Source organism: Neovison vison, chromosome 3 (assembly GCF_020171115.1).
Source record: "Neovison vison isolate M4711 chromosome 3, ASM_NN_V1, whole genome shotgun sequence".
NCBI classification, from domain to species: domain Eukaryota; kingdom Metazoa; phylum Chordata; class Mammalia; order Carnivora; family Mustelidae; genus Neogale; species Neogale vison.
In genome coordinates this window covers 14,105,400-14,112,390 of record NC_058093.1, presented here as the reverse complement: position 1 = coordinate 14,112,390, position 6,991 = coordinate 14,105,400, and the positions used below count along the sequence as shown (strand labels likewise).

Here is a 6,991-nt window from a genome sequence, read left to right as displayed (position 1 = left end):
TTAAAGATTTTATTTATTTATTTGACAGAGAGAAATCACAAGTAGGCAGAGAGGCAGGCAGAGAGAGAGAGAGGGAAGCAGGCTCCCTGCTGAGCAGAGAGCCCGATGTGGGGCTCGATCCCAGGACTCTGAGATCATGACCTGAGCCGAAGGCAGCGGCTTAACCCACTGAGCCACCCAGGCGCCCCTCCCCTTTCATTCTTTTGCACGTAGCTGTCCAGTTTTCCCAACACCATTTCTTGAAGGAACTGTTTTCTTCCCATTATATATTCTTTCTCCTCCTTTGTAGAAGATTAATTAACCATACAATTTTGGGTTTATTTATGGGTTTTCTGTTCTGTTCCATTGATTTATGTTCTATTTTTGCACCAGTACCATACTGTTTTGGTTACAACAACTTTGTAATGTAACTTGATGTCTGGAACTGGGATACCTCCATTTTGTTTTTTAAGATTGCTTTGGCTGTTCAGGGTGTTTTGTGGTTCCAAACACATTTTAAGATTGTTTGTTCTACTTCTGTGAAAAATGCTGTTGGTAGATTTATCTCATTTTATTTATTTATTTATTTGACAGAGAGAGACACAGCGAGAGCGAGCACACAAGCACAAAGAGAGGGAGAGGGAGAAGCAGGCTCCTTGCCAAGCTGGGAGCCTGATGCAGGGCTCGATCCCAGGACCCTGGGATCATGACCTGAGCTAAAGGCAGACTCTTAATGATTGAGCCCCCCCAGGCACCCCTACTACTGTGTTTTTTAAGTGATAGTTTTGCTTTATCCCAAGATGTCTCCTTCTTGAATTAACTAATAATGAAAATATTAATATATTTCAAACTGTGTGGGATGAGGCTGAAGCTGTGTTTAGAGTGAAATGTTTACCTTTATTTTTTTTCCTTCTCCCAAAATATTTACTTCTAAAGACATATATATGTAGGGGTGCTGGGTGGCTAAGTCAGTTAAGCATCTGATTCTTGATTTTGGTTCATGTCTTTATCTTGGGGTAATGAGTTTGGGCCCCGTGTTGAGCTCTACTCAGGGTATGGAGCCTACTTAAAAAAATAATACAAAATAAAAATACATATATTTATTAGAAAAAAAGGTTAAAAATCAGATCTCATTATTAATCTCAAAAAGCTAAAGAAAACAAATTAAAAGCAAAAACATCAGGAAAAAATGGCATAAAAGCAGGAAAAATAGCAATAAACCTGCAATATAGAAAATTAAGAAAGCAAAAGTGTTTTTTTTTAATGACTAATAAAATTAATACACATCTTATAAGAGTGTTCAAGAAAAAATAAAGAAGGTACAAACAAACAGTATCAGGAATAAAAAGGGGGTATCATCCTACTGATTCTATAGATTTAAAATATTTATATGCTTTGTTCTATACTTGATATATAATAGCTTCAGAATAACAATACTAATATTATTATTAATATTAAATTCATTGAAAGTTTACACATTTTGTTCCTAGGTTATATACTGTTGAAGATGTACAATCAGATTACTGTCTTTGAAATAATTCACTAGGGTGCTTGGGTGGCTCAGTCGGTTAAGTGTCCACCTTTAGCTCAGGTCATGATCTCAGGATCCTTGGATCGAATACCCCAACAGGCTCAGCAGGGAGTCTGCTTCTCCCTCTCCCTCTGCCCTTCCACCTTGCTCATGCTCTCTATCTCTTTCTCTCAAATAAATAAACAAAACCTTTAAAAGAAATGAAATAGACCATTGATTTCATATATAATTGGGGATGAACTGGTTTTTTTGAAGAGGAGAAAAATAAGATATATTACTTTTTGTAATTAAAAGATTTTTTTAAATGGATTTTATATATTTATGGAGAGAGAGAGGGAGACAGCGCACAAGAGACGGAGCAGCAGGCAGAGGGAGAAGCAGTCTCCATGCTGAGCAAGGAGCCCGATGTGGGCCTCCATCCCAGGACCCTGCAATCATGACCTGAGCTGAAGGCAGATACTTAACCAACTGAGCCATCCAGGTGTCCCAAGATGTCTACTTCTCACTCCCTGAAATATGTGAATATGTTACCTTACATATAGGTAAATAAGATTTTGCAGGTGTGGTTATCATGAATAACCTAGATAGTTCAATGTCATCACAAGGGTTTTTAGAGAAGGGAGACAGAAGGGTCAGAGTCAGAGAAGCAGATGTGGCCACAGCAGACGGTGAGGAGGAGAGAGAGAGGGAAGGGGGTAGGGGTGAGAAGGTAGTTGCTAAATATCCATCAGGCCTTGGAGATGAAGGAAGGAGTCATAAACCAAAAAACGCAGGTGGCCTCCAGAAGCTAAAAAAGGTAATAAAAGGAATTCTCCCCTCAGGCCTCCAGAAGGAATGTAGCACTGCAACACCTTGACTTCTGACATCCAGAGCTGTAAAATGATAAACTGTGTTCTTGTAAGCCATGAAGTTTGTGGAAATTTGTTATAGCAGCAGTAGGGCACAAAAACACTAATTTTATTAAATGTCAGTGCTTGAATAACATTTTAAAAATATTTTATGTAAAGAAATGCAGCTATTTACTCTCCATAAGATGGCTATCTTCAGGAAAAGTACATAAAAGATTGAGTTACAAGCTGATTTAGCCACTTTAAAGAAAAGGAGCACTGTTTCTAAGTGATAGAACAAATGGCAGGCCAATAATCATTAGACATGTAGCAGATATTTTCTCAAAAAAATAAACAAATAAGTCTAACAAAGAAAACAATTGCCAGTATTTGTTGTAAATGACAAAATCTGAGGTTTTATGCAAAAATTACCATTTCGGGAAACTCATATTCATCATTGTGAGTTCGACAGTGATGAATAAAAGTTTTTTTCTGATGAGTCTAAAAATAATGAATATTATTGAAGATGTTTTGTGATGAGTGTGAAAATAATATGATTATTAAATATTTTATAATGAAATGTGTCAACATTTAGGAGGTCTACAAAATTCAGTGAATCAATGTTTCTTATTTATTTATTTTAAAACTTATTTTAAAACCCACTGAGCCACCCAGGAGGGCGCCTGGGTGGCTCAGTGGGTTAAGCCGCTGCCTTCAGCTCAGGTCACGATCTCAGGGTCCTGGGATCGAGTCCCGCATCGGGCTCTCTTCTCAGCAGGGAGCCTGCTTCCTCCTCTCTCTCTCTCTGCCTGCCTCTCTGCCTACTTGTGATCTCTCTCTGTCAAATAAATAAATAAAATCTTTAAAAAAAATAAAATAAAACTTATTTATTTTTAAAAAGATCTTATTTATTTATTTGACACAGACAGAGAGAGAGTGAGGAGGGAACACAAGCAGGGAGAGTGGGAGAGGGAGAAGCAGGCTTCCCACTGAGTAGGGAGCCTGATGCCGGGCTGGATCTCAGGACCCTGGGATCATGACCTGAGCTGAAGGCACACGCTTAGTGACTGAGCCACCCAGGAGCCCCTTAAATTTTTATTTGTTTAGATTTTATTTATTTGTCAGAGAAAGTGAGAGAGAAAACAAGCAGTCAGGGCAGCAGGCAGAGGGAAAAGCAGACTCCCCAATGAGTAGGGAGCTGGATGGGGGACTCAGTCCCAGAATTCTGGGATCATGACCTGAGCCAAAGGGAGGTGCTTAAATGACTGGAGTCACTCAGGCACCCTGCAATAAAATATTTTAAAATTAAGATATGTACATTGTTTTTAAAAGACAATACTACTGTACCCATAATAGACTACTAGTGTAGTGTAAACAATTTTTTTTTAGTGTAAACAATTTTTACATGCACTGGAAAACTGAAGAATTTATTTGATTAGCTTTATTGTGATAGTCACTTTATTGCAGTGATCTGGAATAAATCCTGCAATATTTCTGAGGTGCGCCTGTAATCTACTTCCTGTCTCTGTAGATTTACCTATTTTGGACATACCATATAAATAGAACCATACTTTGTGGCTGTTTCCCTTCACTTAGCATAATATTTTCAAGGGTCTTCCACATTGTATGAGTAGTTCATTGTTACCGCTTAATAATATTCCATTTTATGTGCATTCTGCTTTTGTTTATCCATAAGTTAGTTGGCATTTGGATTGTTTCCACTTTTTTGCTATCATGAATAATGCTGCTGTGAATATTTGTGTACATGTTTTTGTATGGACGTATCTTATCCATTATCTTGGAGATATATATCTATCAGAATTGCTGGGTCATGGTTACTTTAACAATGTGAGGAACTGCCAGAATATTTTCCAAAGCCTTTTATTTTTTTTTAACCTTTAGAATCTGTTTATTTTCTGTTAACCTTTTATCCCTTTTGTTTGCTGTGAAAGAGCAGCTTAAGACCACTCAGTGGTGGGGCGCCTGGGTGGCTCAGTGGGTTAAGCCTCTGCCTTCCGCTCAGGTCATGATCTCAGGGTCTTGGGATCCAGCCCTGCATTGGGCTCTCTGCTCAGCAGGGAGCCTGCTTCCCCTGCCTCTCTGCCTGCTTGTGATCTCTGTCTGTCAAATAAATACATAAAATCTTTAAAAAAAAAAAAAAAAAAAAAAGACTACTCAGTGGTTGTTCCTACCCATCCAGTGGCCTGAGCAGTAGGAGCTGCGGACCAGTCTTCAGTGGCCGCCTGAGGGCTCCAGTCCCTAGGAGGGAGCTGCTGACTAGGCACGGAGGGTCCCTGCTCGCTTTCAGACCAGGCTGTGGCCTCAGGCGGAGTAGCAGTGAATCCAGGAGCTGGAGCAGTCCATTCACACTGAAATTCTTCCTTGGTCATAGTCGTTTCAGCAGGCCCGCTTATCCTTTTCAATCTCTTCCCACGGGTGATCATGGGAAATGGTGCCACGCATGCGCAGAACTTCCCAGGTCATTACTGCATTAGATGCCCTGAGTGAGCTCCCTTGTTGCAAAGGATGGCAATGTCCTTACAGCTCAGGGGAGAGTCCGTATGACATTAGATGTCATAATGTCAGGTTGACATTAGATGCCTCTGAGAGAGGCTGGTGATCAGCCCTGGGATCAGTAGTCACTAGAAGTCCCGGCTTCCAGAAGGCTGCCTGGATCCGGTTAGTGAAGCTTCCAGCTATAGGAGTGGTTCCAGCAGCAGCAGCAATCTTAAGCACAGCTCAATGGCTAGTGTTCTTGGATGATATGACCCTGACATCAGCTGACTTTTCAATGGCAACAATGGCAAGAGCTGCCAGCAGAAGCTCCTCCCAGGTTCTCTTCAGGTGTATATGTAGATACCATCATTTTTCCTTTTGTAGATGTTCTGTTGCATTTGGAAATCAAGGTTGGTGCCACCTAAGTGGGTTTCTGCTGTAAAGAATTTGAGGACATCCTCCTCCTTCATTTGTAGGACATCAATGTCTCTGGACATTGTGAAAATTTACGTTTAAGTTATGATGGGAATGCAAAATAACACTGTAGGGACTCCTCCCTGGGTAGCATGGAAATGTCCAAAGCAGCTCATGTTCCCGCTTAGCAGTATACGAGTTCCAATTGCTCCATATTTTTGTCAAAAATTATTGTCATCTGTCTTTTTGGTTATAGACATTTTAGTGGGCATGAAATGATATCTCGTTGTGTATAGTGTGTGTTTTAATTTATTCACTTCAGAGAGAGAGATGGAGAGAGAAACAGCATCCATGTGCACAGTTCAGCTGGGGGAAGGGGAGGAGGGAAAGAAGCAGACTGTCTGCTAAGTGGGGAGCTGCACATGGGGCTTCATCCCATGACCTGGTGAACACCACCTGAGCCGAAATCAAGAGTTGGAAGTTCACTCGACTGAGCCACACAGGTACCCCTCATTGTAGTTTTAATATGCATTTCTCTGATGGCTAGTGATGGTGAACATTTTTCTTATCCATTTGTCCATTTGCACATTTTCTTAGGAGCAATGTCTATTCAGATCTTTTGTCCATTTAAAAATTTTATTAATCTTTTTATGACTGGATTGTGATAGTTCTTTGTGTATTCTATTAGATCCTTAGCAGATATGTTATTTGCAAATATTTTCTTCATTCTTTGTATTTTTTTTCAACGCAAAAGACAGAAGTTTTTAATTTCGATGAAGTTTAATTTATTTTTCTTTGGTTGCTTGTGTTTTTGGTGTCATATCTAAAAATCCATTGCCTAATCAAAGGCCAAGAAGACTTATGCCTATGTTTTCTCCTGAGGTTTTTTTTTTTTAATGTTTAATTAACTTATTTAGAGAGAGAGAGAGAGTGTGTGCAGGTGGGAAGGGCAGAGGGAGCAGGAGAGAGAGAGAATCTCAAGCAGACTGTGCTGAGCACAGAGCCCAAGATGGGGTTTGATCTCACAACCCTGAGAACGTGACCTGAGCAAAATCAACTGACTGAGTCACCCACGCACCCCATCTCCTAAGAGTTTTGTAGTTTTGGCTCTTACATTTAGGCCTTTGATCCATTCAAGCTAATTTTTCGTGAGTTTCACCACTGAATTGTCTTGATATTCTTGTCGAAAATTAATCAGTGTATGAGGGCTTATTATTTCCAGAATCTCAATTCTATTTCATTTGTCTAAATCCTTACCTCCTACCCTTCTGCCAGCAGGGCCATTGTATTTTAAAGAAGTGATACAAGGATCATTCTTTAACTTAAAGCAAGGTCAGAATTACTACTTCCTCCTTACCGGTTTAAATCTTTCCCAAGAATCTCTTTCATCAGTAGCCATCAAGATCGCGTCCAATGGGATCTTTTTTTTTTTAAATCGAGGTTATGAGTTGGGCAGGGTGGCCGGTTAATCAAAAGTTAGCTGTATGGTAAAAAGCGCTGGTATTCAATCTAATGTCCTTGGGGAAGTTTACGGGCAAGGCCAGGAAGAGACAATAGAAACATCTTGGCTCGGCTGGCTTTCGAAAACGAGCTAGGTGTCCGAGGGGCAGGAGTGTGGCTGTTAGTATGTTTCCAAACACTAAGACCCGGAACTTTTCCACTGGAGGGCAGGCTGCGGGCGGAGGCGAAAAGTCTGCTCCTCAGTGGAGCTGAGAAGATTGTTCTTCATTCACCGGAGCGACCG

The 6,991-nt window shown here is 40.4% G+C and overlaps 1 pseudogene; it reads right to left on the bottom strand.

Annotated features, from left to right (window-relative positions):
• Positions 1–4,508: 4,508 nt before the first annotated feature.
• LOC122903473 lies at positions 4,509–5,330 on the bottom strand (annotated as a pseudogene).
• Positions 5,331–6,991: the final 1,661 nt, after the last annotated feature.